Here is an 18,538-nt window from a genome sequence, read left to right as displayed (position 1 = left end):
TTCAAACTACACCTGCTGCAAGTTTGGACCAGATTTGTCAAATTTGGTGAAATTCATTCAAAACCTTCTCCAAAATTCCAAGTAAAATCAGGCAGCCTCTGGGTGCATTGAGTGGTCACCTCACCAAGTTACAGCTCCAGAAAAATTTATCTCATTGCAAAATCCTCCTGTCGAACACCTGCAGTGCACTGTCTGTATCAAGTTTAGAAAAAATCAGAGATTCAGTCAGTGGCTTGCTGTTGTTTTCTTCAGAGATTCAGTCAGTGCCGCTCTCGTCGTGAACCGCAGGGCGCGGAGCGCGCTCTCTGCCGCCGTTGAGCCCGTGCGGTCACCTCACCGTGGACCGACGCCATTACGCCAAGGCCATCTCCGTTTAGCTGTGAAACGACTCCAGTAACCTCCACTGACGCTACCTGGCCGCTCAAACCACCTGCCAATCCACTGCTCCGCCGTAATCGCTCGCCGGAGATTCTCCGTTCACGGCCACCCCGTCGATCTGCCTATAAATAGAGGCCCCGAGCTTCAACTCGAGCACCCACCATCCCTGCACTCCCCCTAGAGCAAGCCTAGCCACTGGTAGAGCCCCGAGGAGGTCTCCTTCCTCGACTCCGGCCGCCGGGACCCGCCACGGGATCCAGCCCGATTCGCCCCCATGTGCGCTCCTCCGCCCCCATTCTCTTGCCAGTAGCTTCACCTTGCATCCCTCGTTCTGACCCGCGCCTCAATTCGTAGTTTGCAGCCCTCCACCGGAGTTCCCCATCCTCACCCGAGCCGCCGTCCGCCGGAGATAGTGTCGCCGTCGACGTGGTGCTCCCCATTGGACGAGTCCACCACCCACCGACGCGGAAGAAGACGCTGAAGCTCTTGGTACCCTCCGTTTCTCCTAACTCGCCGCGGTTCGACGCCGGCGTCCACCGCAGTCTTCGGGCGCCGGCGAGCTTTTTAAACCTGACAGGTGGACCCCGCCTGTCAGCCTCTATTCTATTCTCCTCCGAACCGTTTTCTATTGGCGCCTTCGGGCAAATACGTTTTCTCCTTTGCGCTTACGCATTCCCAACCGAAGCGTTTTCTGTTTTCTCAGTTAAAACCCTGAAACTTTCCTGTTTCATTACAGATAAGTCCCTGGACAGAAACCTTTATAAATTTTTAATAAAAAGGAATTTTTGAGTGATTCTTTTTCTGACAATCTTCAAATTGTGTCTAGTTTTTTATGGGATTTATTTGAAAAATATTTGGAGAAGTTTCTGTGCAAGTGTTGGTTTTCACGTTAGTACCCGTTTCGTGATTGCCGTAGGTTCCGGAAGAGGTGAAGGAGCCGCGAACTTCGCCGAGCTAGACTCCGACTTCTCCGAACCAGGCAAGCACGTTTTGAACATTTGATATGACAGGTGTTTTGCATGTTCGCGTGAAAGTTTGTGCGTGGCATATGAGTATTGGTAAATACCTCGTTGCTTGTAAGGCAACGACCTGGTTGTTCCAAAGTCGCGATGATCTCTGATGAGAGATGGCCTAATCATGTGGTGACATGAAGGGCAGCAAGGTGGTACTGTTGTAGCATACCAGCCTTGCGTCATCCGACTTTCTCCGACTTTAACGTGGTTGGAGCCACGTTATCGGTCCTTTCCCGCATGTTCCAAAGTTGCGATGATCTCTGATGAGAGATGGCCTAATCATGTGGTGACATGAAGGGCAGCAAGGTGGTACTGTTGTAGCATACCAGCCTTGCGTCATCCGACTTTCTCCGACGTTAACATGGTTGGAGCCACGTTATCGTTCTTTCCCCCTTCCGTGCTACCACATGTCTCATTGCCAGGATGCGGTTTAGTAAGTTGGTAACCTCTTTCCGTGTACACACCAAACAGAGAGGCCGGGATGATGGTACCTTGGCCCAGGATTAAAGCCAGTCATCCGGTTAGGGGGCATGGGTGTTTCCGGTTGTGACCGAGAGGGGGGCACCCCCTTAGAGCGCGCGTATAGAAATTTGATCCCATGCTACGCGAGGTTGTAGCCTCCCCGTCTCAAGGTTTTTCTTGAATGTTGCCGAGGGTGATCCCTGGCTTCGGATGGTTGAATTGGGTGTGTACTGGTTAGACGTGTTTCTTCCAAAACACCGTAGATGGAACTAGTCCCCGTGACTACTGAAATCCGTTGGCTGTGGTTAAGTACAAACTCTGCAGAGTCAATTCTTTCCAAATCATCGTATCCATTATCAAGTAGTGTAAACACTATATCCATATCTATCCGTGTGAAAAACATGACCCCGGTGAACAAGCTCAAGTGGTAAATCCAGTTTTATTGTTATTCCTGTGGATGGACTAACTTTATATTTGTCGCATGCTTGTGATAATTTATGTTCCCGAACGATTGTATTATTGAGTTGTGATATAAGCCCTTTATGTGACGTCGCGCAGACGTCCGACTGTGGCGTGTACTTGTTTCTTACTTTAAATATAAGCCCTTTATGTGATGTCGCACAGACGTCCGACTGTGGCATGCACTGTCTTTATTTTCTGTTGCAAGCCCTTTATGTGGTGTCGCCTCGACGCCCGACTGTGGCATTATTATTCTGCATTTTCCTCTCGAGGAGTCTTTCAGACAGTCGTTTGGCACCAGTATTACTATTCTGCAGTTTCCGCTCGAGGCGTCATTCAGACCCTCGCTTGGTACCCAGTATTTATTATCTCTATGTCTAAACGCACGGGTTAACTTGTTCATATGCTTCATGTTTGCATTTGTTATGTCTTATGTCCGAACTGTCTTGCGAGTACTTTCATAGTACTCACCTGGCTTGTTGATTTGGCCAGATGTTGACGAAGGCGATCTCTTGGATGAAGAGTTTGATAGCGCGTCCGACGCCTAGAGGAGTCCCAGTCAGTCCTGCGCGATCCCGGATTTTGCTCACTTGTTTTGTATACGCTTCCGCCACCCGCTATAAGTCTTCTCGAGCCTCACTCCGACGCTCGATGAGTTGTAGTCTTCTGGAATCATATCACTCGCTTCGCGGTGATATTTCCACCACCGTTATTATCGTGAGTTAGTAGTTTGCCACCCTACCCGCCGTCTTGTTTTATCGGCATGCATGTAATAAATTGTTGGGCAGTCTCTGCTCAACCTTGTATTATATTTAGTACTCCTGGTATTTTTCTTCTGTGACCAAGATATTGTCTACCAGTGAGAAGGAATTCTTCCTCGCTGGTCCGTAAAAGGGATTGGTCTCTCAATAATTATTTTATTGAAAAACTGTTCGTGACAACGGCAAGGCAGAGGTCATCGTGGAGCCCAAGACGGCGTCACCCCAGAGCTTTTCGCAGGCGAAGACCGCTTTTGTCGGGATAGCTTGTACTGGCTGTCCCCCTTCAAATTTGCCCGCCGTTGTTGGCTCCCTTCCCGCTCGACATTTGGGTAGCGGACCAGGGCATATATAAGTAGAGCTAGCCACCACAGTAGGAGGCATCTGATCGGCAACTCAAGCCGGCCTGAGCTGATCGAATCCTCACGCCACAAGTTCATACGCACAACAACACCTCAACTCAGGAGGCTGTTCTTCCCTTGTACTGTTCATCATCAGCCCAAGAGGCAATCCACCACCACCACACTAGAGTAGGGTATTACACCACAACGGTGGCCCAAACCAGTATAAACCTCGTGTCTTTCTGTGTTGCGAGTTCGTCGAGTTCGTCCGCGAGATCTTAGCGAGCTAGAGCGTAGATCGGTAGGAGGGAAAGACTTCGCGGGCACCCCAGTGTTCGAACCTTAAGGGTTTGCCGGAACCCCACATCCGACATTTGGCGCGCCAGGTAGGGGTGCGCCGTAGTTTCCCTTCCATCAGTTCGTTGCTCCATCGCTCCATCGTTCCCATGGCGGACGCTTGCCGTGCTCGAGCTGAGCGTCGAGCTGCCCTCTCCGTCGGCGTCGCTCAGACGGCTCCCGTAGGCGGGCTAAGTCGTCGTTCTCCGTCTCCTGCCGCCAATGCTTCCACCAGCCCGGCGGGGAACGAGTAGCAGGCATCCTCGCTGCATCCTTCGGTGCGGCAAGACGGCCGCACCGCTACTCCATCACTTACCCCTGCCGGTTCTTCGTCTCACGCGAACCGCGCTCCCATGGAGGCACGGGCCGCGCTCATCGGTGGCGAACGAGCTCCTGCGCTACCGCCCCGTTGAAGACATCTATGAGGAGTGGGTCGACCACGTCGCCGAGCTCGTCCGCGCCGCAGGGGGCTCTCCGGCGCCGTCCCACTCACTGCCTCCCCCTCAACCAGCCGCGGGCGGCGGGGCTCATGGCATGCCTCCGCCGCCTCAACCCCAAGACGGTGCCTTGGCACCAAGGCGCGCGCCTCCGCGGCATGCTCCACCACGCCCGGCGCCCGTGCGTGAAGAAGGAAGCTGCCAAGAAATCCCACGGCCGTGAGACGCTGCACCGGCGCTCCCCGCGCCACCTCTTCAAGACCGCGTCCCGCGTGCAGCGGCGCAGCACGGACCTCGCCCAGACCAAAGCTCCACCTCAGAAGCGGGCCCCGGCGACCACGGCCGGCCGCCGCGCCTTCACCCCCGAACTGTGTAGCGTCGCCTAGCCAAGCAAGTTCAAGCCAGATCTGCCTCCTCGCTACGACGGCACCGCCGACCCCGTGGAGTTCCTGCAGCTCTATGAGCTGAGCATCGAAGCGGCCAACGGCGATGAAAAAGTCATGGCGAACTGGTTTCCCATGGCTCTCCAGGATGGGGCCCGCTCCTGGCTCCTGAACCTGCAGCACGGCTCGATCTCCTCCTGGGACAAGATGCGCGACCACTTCGTCGCCAACTTCCAGGGCACTCGCGACCGCCCACCGGCCGCGGGTGATCTACGCCGCATCAAGCAGCAACCGGGAGAGACCCTCCAGAAGTACATCCAGCGCTTCAACAACACCCGCCTCAAGATCCCCAAGGTCACAGACGAAGCCATCATCTCCGTGTTCTCGGATGGCGTCCGTGACTTCAAGATGAAGGAAGAGCTCGCTATCCACGAGGAGCTCTGCACATCTCAGGAGCTGTGCAACCTGGCGACCAAGTGCGCAAGAGCTGAGGAGGGGCGCCACTCTCTACTTGAGCTGCCAGCTGCAGGAGTGGAGGAGAAGAAGGCCAAGGCCAAGGATGTGAAGCGCAAAGAGGCAGTGGTGCTCGCAGCGGAGCCCGACACCAAGCGAGGCAGAGATCAGCCCGAGTCATCCAAGAACGACCGACCATTCTGCGTCTTCCACAACCTGAACACCCACAACACCAGCGACTGCTAAGAGCTCAGAGCCATACGGGAAGGACGCTACGGTCGACGCCCCGAGCACAACGACCGGGGGTACGGCCGCGGAGGAGGACGCGGAGGCGGACGCTGGGACGACCGTGGCGCGCGCCAGGAGTGGCGCGACTGGCCTCGTGAGGACCGCTGGCAGGACCAACCTCGCGAGGGCGCCTGAAGGAACCCGCCTCGTGAGGATCGCCCCCAGGGCAACGCCGGTCTTCCCCCGCTACCGCCACCAAGAAGGAACGACGACCACCACCAGGACGAGGGGGCTGGAGGCTTCCAAGAGCCGCATGCAATCGCCTGCATCTTGGGCGGTGCCCAGGCCCCAGCCTCTCAGCGCATTTTCAAATAGTTTGCTCGCGAGGTGAACGCGGTGCTCCCCAAGCTCGAGGCCACGCGCCCGCTCAGGTGGTCCCAATGTGCCATCACCTTCAACTCAGCAGACCAGCTCAAGTGCGCAGCCACCGCTGACGCCCTCCCTATGCTATGCTCCCCCGTCATCAGCAATGTGCAAGTCACCAAGACTCTCATCGACGGCGGCGCGGGGCTCAACGTCCTGTCCGTCGACACATTCGACAACCTCCATGTGCCATATGAGCAGCTCCAGCCAACCAACCATTTCTCAGGGGTGACCGACGGTTCCAGCACACCGATAGGGCAGGTCCACCTGCCTGTCACCTTCAGGGAGCGCAAAAACTATCGCACCGAGCTCATCGACTTCGACATCGCGCACATCCGCCTGCCGTACAATGCCATCCTCGGGTATCCAGCCCTGGCCAAGTTCATGGCAGTCACTCATCACGGCTACAACATTCTCAAGATGCCAGGAAGCGGAGGGATTATCACGGTCCCGTGTGAAGAGAGGGATGTGGTGTGCTCCCTCGAGCGCGCCTTTCAGGCTGCAACAATCGACGACCCCGACAGCAGAAGTGAAGGCCCTCCGGAGACCATCCCCAAGAAGAAGCAGCCACGCCGCGCAGGACCTCATGAGGATAGCATCACGGCAAGAGCCTCGTCAGGATCAGCGCCCGCTCCAGGGGCGCCTCCCTCCATTGCATAGGAAGGCGCGCCCGACGCCCTCCTCAGGCAGGGCTCAGGGGCTCTCTTCTGGAGGGCCTCAGACCTTGGCAACCTCACTAGGGAGGCGCTTGGGCACCACTTGGAAGCGTGCCTCACGACACACTTTCCTCAGGAGAGCACGGGGCAAGGAGTGCCCACCACCCAAGAGTTCATCACCAAGACCACCCAGGAACTGCAAGAAGCAAGAGCCATGCGCGGCTACAGCCGCTCACAAGGCGCAGCTCCCCATCCAGGCGAGGATGTCGGGCCGCGTGTCTACGTCGACGTCCCAGGGCTCAACAGGGCTGCATCTCAGGAGAGCTTCTGGCCATCGCGTGTGGGCCGCTACAAGGGCCCACCACACAGCTACGTTCGCATGCCCTTCGGCTTGCCGAGCGTGGCGTCGGCCTATCAGCGCAACGTGCGGCAAGTCCTGGCGGCTCAGGAGGCCAGGTTCCACGCCGTCCTAGAGGAGAAGGAGACGGTCTTCAGGGAACCTTCTGAACCTCCAGAGCCTCCCGAGGCTCAGGGTCCCGGTGGCTCATGAGGAGCCATTCCTTCAACGCGCGGCTTCAGCTGCACCAACTCTACTTCATCTACAGAACCAGGTGACATGTTCCAAGTTCGTTTAAGCTGGGAGCGCCCCTCGGGCTGCATTATTCCCAGGCCGCATGGGTCCATCCCTGCGGCATGTATCCCTTATGCTCATGTCTTTAGCTTACCTTGCTGGGGGTGCCCCTCGGGCTGCATCATCCCCAAGCCGCTCGGGCCGGACCCAGTGGCATGTATCTTCCTGCATTTATCCAAGTTGATCTGCTCTCCATGCTTAACCTGCCAACGGCTATCACCCGCCACGGGCCTGTTCATCTCATGCAATTCGCTTGCGCGTTAAAAGGGGGGCTCCTGAGCATCGCGACTCAGGAGATCTTACTAGCTTTCCAGCCCTCACCCCCTGGCCTTGACCATGGCATCGCGACCTGGCATACCAGCGGCGGCTGAGCTCGCTCGAGGGCCGGGACCTGAGGACGTAGAGTGCTTGCATCTAACTGCCTTGCAGGAACACACAGTCACCAAGACTCAAGACCAGGCGCAACCCGCCTTGAGGTAGGGCCTCGTGAGCCCCGGGCTAGCTCACGAGTGCCCAGATACACCTCGCAGCCCTGCCGTGCAAGCCACGTGTCAGGGCAGGGCTGTACACGCCCCGGGGGCTCCTCCTGGAGGGGGGCCCCATCCCACGCCCAAGTGGAAGCACCATGCTCCGCGCTGGCTGACGACACTGCCGAGGAGCGGCTATGCCCGTGCACAAGCGGAAGCACTATGCTCCGCGCTCGTGATAAACAACTGAGGGCGACCCCACGGTCGTGCCAACCTCAGGGAGCCCAGAGCTCAGCGCCCAACCTTACAACGGCTCCCCTCGGGAAAGCCGCGCATGGGGGCTGGGCACGGGGGCTGCGCACGGGTCACGCCCAAGCGCACGCCACCTAACCAGGTCCCCCGGACCTGGGTGTTGCGCGCCCCTCCTGAGGCCTCGGCGAGGTCAGGTATGGAAATTGTTTGCACGTCAAGGGGGACTCCTGAGCATCACGACTCAGGAGCCTAACTGGTCACATAGCCCCTAACTCCTTGGTCCATCCTGGTCTCCGGTCGGCCCAATGGCGGTTGAGGTATGCGCGGGGCCGGGCCCTGCCGACGTAGAACATTAGTCTACCCCCCATGAACTCTCCCTATATGCTGTTTGGGCGTCAAGGGGGACTCCTGGGCATCGCGACTCTCGAGCCTAACTGGTCACGTAGCCCCTCACTCCTTGGTCCGTCCTGGTCTCCTGTTGGCCCAATGGCGGTTGAGGTATGCGCGGGGCCGGGCTCTGCCGACGCAGAACGCAAAGCAAATAGGAGGGAAATCGCGAAATCTCGAAGCAAATATTACAAGCATATTGTCCTCACAATACCAAATAAAAAGTCTAAACGCCTCCACGAGGCCTGATACATATCACAGGAACGGAACGGGAAGAATGGACGCGGGTCGCATCTAGACGTCGCCCTCGTGAGCAATTTTGTCTTCACCTTCACCACCAGCCGCAAGGTCGACGACGCCCGACAGAGGAGCGGAGACAAAGCCGCGGAACCTCCTCAGCAATGCCCCCACCTGATCCTGCACGGCCGCGGCAGCCGCCTCGTATTGATCTTCAGCTACAGGCTCCAGCAGCTCGTCAAGGCAAGCGTTGGGGTCGCGAAGGTGCAGGTGGCTAAAGACGCGGGTCAGCGCGGCTGAAGACAGGACACGAGCTTCTGCCTCCGCCATGGGACCGAGACCATCAACGACCTCCTCAAGCGCCTTCACCACGAGAGGAAGCAGCTGGGCGGGGCCGTCCTCATCGGTGTCCAGAGGCTTCTCCAGGCCGTGCTCGTAAAGCGTCTCCAGCGCCTTGCGAGATCTCTTCTCGAGATCCGTGAAGGCCACACGGTCTTCGGCCAGGACGCGCGCCTTGGCTTCAAGATCGGCCTCCCTCGTCCCCATCTTCCACTCCAACTCTTCCAACCGGTTGCGCTCCGCGGCCTGCTTCTTCCCCAGCTCCGCTAGCTCAACATCACGATTCTTGACGGCCTCCTCCCGGGCCTTCATCTCCTCCTCCTTCGCTTGGCGGCAGCATACCACTTCGGCGTGCTTGTCCTGCAGGCTCTGCAACTCGCCCTCCAGCGCTTGGCAGTGGTCACGGGCGGCCTTGGCGTCTCTCAGCGCCGCCTCACAATCGGCCGCAGCACTGGCAGCTCTCGGCTTCTCCTCCTCACAAACCGCGGCGGCCTGACTCAGCGCCGCGCGAACGGCCAAGTCGGAGTGGAGCCAGCCCGAGACCAGCTCCAGGCACCCGGCCACAAGACGTGGGTCCTCACTCAAGAGATCTGCCTGCAGCTGCGTCATCTCCGAAAGAACACGCTCCAGGGTAACAGAAGTAGAAGAACCTGGGAGTGGAGGTGCAACAGTGGGAGGAAGCGACATCATCACTAAGGCTTGGGAGACCGCGGGTTCCGGAGCAGCTGGGACCTCGTCAGCCGCGCCAAGTACCGGCACCTCTGGAGCCAGCGGGGCCATGGGGGCTGATTCCACGCGGCGGTGCTCCTCTTGGGCTCGCGAGGACGATCGGGCTGGGGAGATGCGGGCGCTGCTGCCTCCTTTCCCCGCGGGAGGCACGGCCGCTGCGTCTTCTTTCCTACTCTTCGCCGAAGACGTCGGCCTGACCAATCAAGGGCGAGTAGGAAATGACGAGTACGGACAAGGACAAGGCGAAGCTTAAGACACTCACCAATCCACTGCAACATATTCTACTGACCGCTTGAGGAGCTTGAAGCCTGACAACATCGGGACCTGAGGGGCAGGCGTTCGGGCACCGGCGGCACCAGGCGGTGCGGAGGCAGAGCCGAGTCTAGCCCCAGGAGGTATCGGGGTGGAAGCGGCACCACGGGCCACCAGTGACGACCTACCCTTCATCGGGATGAGGGGCTGCTCCCTCTCCTCTTGGAAGGCATTGGCCTCGGCATCATCAGGAAGGGCGCAGAGAATCTCGGCCTTGCTCGAAGGGGGAGACTCCCCCACCTGTTCCAGGGTCTTCTCCGAGTCCACCTCCTCTTCCCCTTCTCCGCGGGATTCGCCAGAAGACACCTCCACCGGTTCCTGTGCTGCGGGAGCTTCCGGAAGCGCCGGCGGCACCAGCCCGCGCGCATTGAAAGTCGGCCTGGAGGCGACAAATTCCTCCCGGTCCCTGCATTCGAATAGGGGAACGAAAGCGCTAGGAGGGTACTCCTGGTTGTCCCCGACTATGAGGCGCAGGACGGCGTCCAATTCATCACCCAGCAGGTCCCCTGGCCTCAGGCGGGTCTTGTTCTCCTCTTCGTCAAGCTCCCAGAGGGGGCGCGCGCGCGCCTGAAGCGGGGCGACTCGTAGCATCAAGAACTCCCTCAGGAGCATCGCCCCCGTTATCTTGGCTGCCCTCGCGTTGCCCGGCTTCATGTCGGTCATCATCTGCCCCAACACTGATGATGCCCGCTCGTCGACAAGCTCCGCCTTGGGCCACCCATTGCCCTGCCGAGGTGCCTCCGTTGGCAGCGCCAGGCGCGGATCGGCACGCTGGGATCCATCATGACCCATTTGGATCAGATGTTGTCGGCCCTCTTGCCGGTGATCGAGATCGAGTTGGCCTTGCCGCATGCGACGAAGTTAGCGCATCCGGAGATGTGACCCTCGCCGACACGAAGGAAGAAGAAATGGCAAAGCAACGCCACGGACAGCATCACGCCCAGGTATGCCTCACAGTAGTAGCCGAAGATGGACAGGAGGAGGACAGAGTTGGGATGGAGATGCAACGCCTGTAGACCGTAATGGTCGAGGACTTCGTAAAAGAAATCAGAGAAGGGAGGGACCAACCCAATGGCGACGCTGCTCGAGAAGAAAGGGAAGAAGGAGCTCCCCTCAGACTCCGGCTCGTCGGAGGCGAGCCGAAGCTCCGTCTTCCCCCACTCATTGCTCTCGCTCGCCGTCAGCAGGCGCACAGAAGCGAGGCTTTTATCCGTGATGGTGGGCGCCTCAAGGGCCGGCTCGTACCAAGCCGGAGATGAGGAAGTCTTGACTTTGCGCGGCGCCATGGGCGGCAGATGCAGAGCAAGGATGGAGCAAATCTGGAGATAGCGGCGGCAAAGAGCGAGAAAGGGGATCTGGAGCGAGGCAAGGAAGAGGCAATGAAGGAAAGAACTGTCCGCGCCAGCCTTTGTCAGGGCAAGCAGTTGCCGAGGCAGCATGGAGGAGCGGAGACGCCCACATCCAATCAACTGCCACACGTCGACCGAGGCTGCAGGCTTTGGGGGCCCTTGGTGCTCCGAACTTGACCCTTGGCTTCGCCGTGAAGCCAAACCCGAGCACACCTTGGGCCCGGGGGCTACTATCAGCATTCTGGTAATGGGGGTCCCCAGACTTGCCTGCCTGCGGCCCACAGCGTGGCCAAGAAGCAGGCCGTATGGCCCATCTTCGTCAACAAGGCACCCAAGACCCTCACGAGGGTCCAAGCCTCACGAGGTGGACGACGCAAGACCTCCTCTGGAGTGGCCTAGCCAAGCAGGCTCACGAGGAGTGGAGATATCAAGGCGAGGCAAACCTCACGAGGCTCTCGTGACGTGAGCCATGATGAACGGTACCAGGCGGGTGCCAGGTGGGCGCCAGTGCGCGCAGCGTCCCTATTTCCTCTTTGGTGCTAAGGAGGCCAGCGCAGGCGAAGAGTATAGAGGCATCAGGCAAAGGTTGCCATATTGGTACAACGAGACCAAGACCAGGAGGACGGCAAGGCAGAGGTCATCGTGGAACCCAAGACGGCGTCACCCCAGAGCTTTTCGCAGGCGAAGACCGCTTTTGTCAGGATAGCTTGTACTGGCTGTCCCCCTTCAAATTTGCCCACCGTTGTTGGCTCCCTTCCCGCTCGATATTTGGGAAGAGGACCAGGGCCTATATAAGTAGAGCTAGCCACCACAGTAGGAGGCATCTGATCGGCAACTCAAGCAAGCCTGAGCTGATCGAACCCTCACGCCACAAGTTCATACGCACAAGAAAACCTCAACCTCAGGAGGCTGTTCTTCCCTTGTACTGTTCATCATCAGCCCAAGAGGCAATCCACCACCACCACACTAGAGTAGGGTATTACACCACAACGGTGGCCCGAACCAGTATAAACCTCATGTCTTTCTGTGTTGCGAGTTCGTCGAGTTCGTCCGCGAGATCTTAGCGCGCTAGAGCATAGATCGGTAGGAGGGAAAGACTTCGCGCGCACCCCAGTGTTCGAACCTTAAGGGTTTGTCAGAACCCCACATCTAACAGTGGCGCCTCCGATCGAAGGCGCGGAAGCGAAGCCGCGGAACTTCTTCAGCAGGGCCTCCACCTGACCTTTCACGGCTGCGGCGGTAGCCGCGGAGTGTTCATCAGCCACAGGCTCCAGCAGCTTGTCAAGACGAGCGCTGGGGTCACGAAGGTGCACATGGCTGCAGACACGTGTCAGTGCAGCTAAAGAAAGGATACGAGCCTCTGCCTCTGCCATGGGACCGATGCCCTCCACGACTTCCTCGAGCGCCTTCACCAAGTAGGGAAGCAGCTGGGCGGGGCCGTCCTCATCGGTGGTCAGCAGCCTCTCCAAGCCCTTTTCATAGAGTGACTTTAGAGCCTCGCGGGACCTCTTCTCGAGAAGCGCGAAGGCCGTGCGGTCCTTAGCCAGGACCTTCGCCTTGGCGTCAAGATCGACCTTCTTCGCCTCCACCTTCCGCTCCAACTCCTCCAGCCGGTCCCTCATCTCCTCCTCCTTCGCCCGGCGGCCACGAGCTTCTTCTGCGTGCTCGTCGCGCAAACCCTTCAGCTCGTCCTACAGCGCCCGGCAGCGGTCGTGGGTGGCCTCGGCGTCCTTCAGCCCCACCTCGCGATCGGCCGCAGCTTGTGCGGCGGCTCGCTTCTCCTTCTCGAAAGCCGTCGCGGCCTGGTTCAGCATCGCTCGGACCGCCGGGTCAGACTAAAGCCAGCCGGTGGCCAGCTCCAGGCGCCCGGCTACCAGGCGCGGATCCGCGCCCAGGAGGTTTTCCCGCAGCTGGGTCATCTCTGAAAGGGCACGCTCCAAGACAGCAGAGGAGGCAGAAGAACCTGGGAACAATGGCGCGGCAGGAGAAGGAGGCGACGCCATCACCAGGGCTTGGGAGGCCAAGGGCTCCTGAGCCTTTGGAACCTCGGCAGACGAGCCGGACATCGGCACTTCCGGTGCCAGCGGGACCTCGGGGGCTGACTCCTCATGACGACGCTCCTCCTGGTCTCGCGAGGGCGACTGGGCCAGGAAGGTGCGAGTGTTGTCACCTCCTTTCTTCGCGGAGGGGGGCACGGCTGCTACATCCTCCTTCCTCTTCTTCGTCGAAGGCTGTGGCCTCGTCAACCAAGGACGCACGCAAGGAGGCAGCGGTATAAGCAAGGACAAGAAAAAGCTCGAGCACTTACTAGTCCACCGCGGCATAGTCCACCCTCCGCTTGGTCAGCTTGAAGCCCGAGAGCCTCGAGGCTTCAGGTACGGGTGAAAGTACATGTAGTCCCCATGTGTGGTTTTGGTAATTAAATGACAATCCTAATAGACTAATGTTTGCATTGAGATATACATTTGAAGGAAAGTCCCATTTGCAATGCATGAAGAATCTTGGATGAATTGGTGGTGAAATCCATCAACATAAATATATGCATTGAGACTTGATAATGAATGACAATTCCTATGAAGAAACAATGACATCAAGTTATATAGGAAGGTTTGTTCCATGGGTGATGCAAGAAGGATATTGAATGGATTCGGAATGAATGCCATATACATATAGTTGTGCATCAAGATTAATCATGCAGCAAAGACAAATGTTGACCAAGATGAAGATCACATATTAAATTCAAAGATGGTCAACACACAAGCGCAAATCATGTGCCACATGAGATCTTGTGGTATGGTAAGAATTTGTCAAATTGTGCTTTGTGTACTAACCGATACTATGTGTTGTCTATGTTTTTTAGGGTTAGGTGATTCTCATGGGCTCGCATCGAGAGAGAGATTTCAAGTGTCTACGAGAGGATGACATCAAGTGTTGATGATCATGGTTGAAAAGGGCAAGTTCAAGATAACTATCCCGAAGGATTACATGCTTCAAGCTTGTGGATGATCACATGATGGAAGAGTGAAGATAAATACAAAGCAAAGCTTCCCACATTGTGTATGGGGGAGCTACTTGAAGACTTCACCAATATCTTGCCATTCAACTTGAGCCAAGAAGAAACTTCAAATTCAAGCTCAAGTGAAAGGCTCGAGTCAAACGTATTAGTTCCTTCGACGTTAGTGTTGTGGAGTGATGACCACCGAAGGAACACATACACTCAAGAATGGATTCTCGATAGCTATGTAGTGTAGCTCTTTTATGTTTCTTGAGTTATAGGGATCCCGCACTATAGAGAGGGGATCAAAGGGGTTCGTGATAGATTTTCTCAAGTCAACTTCTTCTATACACAATTCCACTCCTATCCTATATAGCAAAGAAAATCCTAAGCCAAATAGGTTACCCAAATATATGATAAAACATTTGCATATTTGGCATCCTATATTTTGGTTGATCTTGGGTGGTTCTCTATGTGAGGGCCTGGGTTTTTTCATAGCTTTAAAACGAGCCCGAGATCATCAAAATCGGAGTCCGGTTGTAACAGTTATGCATGTTTTAGTTTCAGGTCTCCTGCTGTTTTTTGTTGGCCGGATCATCCGGGTTTCTTGACAAAATCATCACAGAAACTTATTCTTCTAACTACCCACCCGGATCATCCGGGCATTGCCCGGATCATCCGTCTACGTCCCCGGACATCCGGGTTTCTGCTTCGCCACATTGTATATTGACCTTCCCGGACATCCGGACATTGCCCGGATCATCCGGGTGTGCGTCCAGATCATCCGGGCATGTCAACAACTGCGGGAAGCGGCTCTATTTTCTTGGGGGTATAAATATCCCTCTCCCACTCCGGGAGAGGGTTGACCACTCCATCCAAAATCGCCCCAAGAACACAAGTAGCTCCCTCTCACTTCTCCTACACCAAATCTTAGATCCCGGAGAGATTAGTGAGTGTTCTTGAGAGTTGTTCCAATGAAAAGATAGATTCTCTCCCTCTCCCTCTCTTGACCAAAGGTTTGGAGCCGCCTCAACGTCTACCAATAGTGGTTGAGAATCTCCTTCGTGGTGATATCTCAAGGAGAATAGGGTGAGCCTTTGTGGCATCGATGTGCCTTCGTGGTAACATCCACCTCTCTAACGGTGACTAGCTTCCCTCCAAGGAAGTGAACATCGGGATACATCCTCGTCTCCGTGACGTTGGTTATCCCTAACCCCAACTCCTTATTTGTGGTTTACTTTGGTCACTTGACCATGCATTCACTATATCTTGTTGTCCTCATTATATTGTGTTGGCCATTCCCTTGAAGAGATTATTTAGGCCTACACTTTATGTTCGCAATTCATACTTTCTACTATTGTTCTATGTTATGCTTAGTGTGAATTGCTAGCTTGTAACATTCATTTCCATATCTTGTGACATTACTTGTGTAAGCTTGTAGTGCTTACTTGAGTTTGCTTGTATCATTCAATTCCATATATTGTGATACAATTTGTGTAAGCTTGTATTGCTTACTTGTGATTGTGTGTATTATTCATTTCCATATCTCGTGATATACATTGAGTAAGTTTGTGTGACTTACTTCTGCTTAATCATATCTGATTGTTCTCATCCTGTTTATCCTAAATAGTTGGTGCACTTAGTGAGCCTAGTATATTTAGGATTTGTGCTTGAAAAGTATCCGCTTAGTTTATTTCCGCATTAGGATATAGCCAAATCCATAAAAGATTTTAAAAACGCCTATTCACCCCCCCCCCTCTAGGCGACATCATGGTCCTTTCAATTGGTATCAGAGCTCGGTCTCTCCTTATTAGGCTTCACCGCCTAGAGAGTAACGATCTCGACTAGTGAACTAGTGCACAACAACACTTTTGATTTGGATGGCACAAATTATCACCTATGGAGAATTCGCATGCTTTGTCACTTTCGGGCCATGGGTCCAAATGCTTTGCGGTTCTTATAGGAATTTCTATTGCTAAGGATGGACATTCTCCATCTATTGAGGATATGTATCTTGATTGTGATACTTCTCTTGTCATTCATCAAGCATTAACCTTTGAAGTGTTTAAGGCAGTCACGACTTGGAAGCGGGCTCATGAGACTTGGACCAAACTTGAAGATATATATGGTGGGTCCAATCTTGATGAAGATAATATTCTATTTGGGGAGTTGATGGAGGAGTTCTCCACATTTTTAAATCATGAAGAGCTCACTATTACTTCCACCTCCGATTACTTGCACACTTCAATATCTTCCACTTCACCAACATGTTGCGTGCCACAAGGTAATGACATGATGAGTGAAGAAATATCTTGTAATGATGGTGTTAAGCTCATTTGTGATGATATGCTTGATCTCCCATGTTGCCATGATATAAATGCCTTGGTTTCCTCTAGTTGTTCTATGACTAAGCATGTAGAGGAAATCAAGAAAGATGAGGCATGCTTGATTGATGAAGAACCCTCTTCTCCAAAAGAATCATCATCAACCCCCTTTGTTCACATGTGCCTCATGGCAAGAGGTAATGACGAGGTATCATCTTCTCTTAGTGATAATGATGATAGTTGTAATGAGGATGATGATGATGACTTGACTCAATATCACTATGAGATTGGGAAAACTCTTCATAGAGCTAAAAATAACACTTATAAAAGGTTCCAAGATGTTCTTGCTTGCTTTGAAAAATTTAATGACTTATTTATTAATGAGCAATCGAAAAGTGAACAACTTGAACATGAACTTGCTAAGGCTCTTCAATGTATTAGTGACTTGAGGTCTTTAAAAGAAGAGATTGAAATTACTCATGGTAAACTTAAAGAGGATTTTGAGCTCCTTCTCCTTGAATGCAATAATGTCAAGGGAGAGCTCATCAAACTCTCTAAGTCTCATGAGGAGCTTCAATCAACTCATGAGAAGTCTCTAATTTCTACTTGCTCCTATGATATTGATAATGATGCTTGTGCTACTAACTCGATTTCATGTGAAGCATCAATTTTGAAGGAGAATGTTGAGCTAAGGACTCAACTTGATTTGCTAACTAAGAATTATGGGAAATTGGAAGAAAGTCATGAAAAGCTCTCGGGCACTTATGAGGATCTTCTAATCTCCCATGATGGGCTAAAGTTAGCTCATGAGGCTATGGTCAGCAAGGTAAAATCGTGTGAGTCTCATGTGGAGATTAGCACATCTTCTACTCGAAATGCCTTATTGCCATGTGCTAGTCCTTGCAATTCCTCTCTACATAATATTGATACACCTCATGATGAATTGCTCACCTTGTCTTGTTGCTCTAACCATGAAGTTTCTACTTCCACTAGTCCTCTTGTTTCTAGTCTTGAAACTAACCATGTAGAGGAAATTAATGAGCTCAAGGCCCAAGTCACTAGTTTGAAGAAAGACTTGGAAAAGTGCGATGATGGACATAGTTTTCACTCCAACAAGAAGAAATCCATGAACAAGAAAAGGGGGCAATACCAAGCCAAGAACGAGTCCAACATTTCTTGCTTTAAGTTCAAAAAGGTTGGACATCACGTGAGATCTTGTCCATTGAAGAAAAGGGCTTATAAAGGGAAGCTACATGGGAAGCGGCCTCAAGCTCAATCTCAAGTTCAACGTCAAGTTGAAGAACGGCCACTATCCATGATGAACCATGTTATTAGTTCCCAGGTTGAGAAAGTAAAGAAGAAGAGAAGGGGGAGTACATGTTGCTATATTTGCCGTAAGAAGGGACACATAGCTTCATCATGTCCCAATGGTAACATCTCTAAGCCTCCAATTATCTATGATCATTATTCACTTAGGAAGGATATTGATGGTAATATGTTTGCCAAGTATGTTGGTGCCCAAAGTGGTTTGAAAGTGGATAAGACCATTTGGGTTGGCAAGCCTATTGTTACTAACTTCTTAGGACCCAACGTGGTTGGGGACCATCGAGCTCAAACTTGAGCAATAGGTGTGTGGAGGGCATTGGAGACTTGGCTAGTTCATGAAGAAAAATGATTCTCACCATTCATTATGGTTCAAACCAAGTCATGTGAATTATCATCATATTTGTCATTCCAATGCTCCTCGTGGCGGTAACTTGTATTTATATTGTCTACATTGAAAGTTACTAGCCCCATGCATGTTTAGGTTTTGTACCTAGCATGTGTTTGTATATGTTGTGTCTCCTCATATGCTTGATTCGTGTTATCTAGCATGCGTAAGTTGCTATGCTCATCATATAGTTGTGTGTGTGGTTTCAAGCCTTTATTGCTTCATTAGTTGAATCTTCATTGGCGCTTTTGAGATATTAATGGATCATCACATTACGGGGGAGTGCTATGTTTTACGCATACCACAAACCTTAAATGTGTATATATGTAGGATACCACCTAGTATTGTTAGTGCAACATTATCTAGTTACTATGTGGTATGTAAAGTTCATTTGAAACTCAAATCCTCATCCATTAATTATCCTTAGTTGGGTTTCATTTGCCTCTTATGGATAATACATGGATTACCACATTATGGG

This window comes from Aegilops tauschii, chromosome 5 (assembly GCF_002575655.3).
Source record: "Aegilops tauschii subsp. strangulata cultivar AL8/78 chromosome 5, Aet v6.0, whole genome shotgun sequence".
Taxonomy (NCBI): Eukaryota; Viridiplantae; Streptophyta; class Magnoliopsida; order Poales; family Poaceae; genus Aegilops; species Aegilops tauschii.
The sequence above is the reverse complement of the archived record's forward strand: the minus strand, read 5'-3'. Positions refer to the sequence as shown.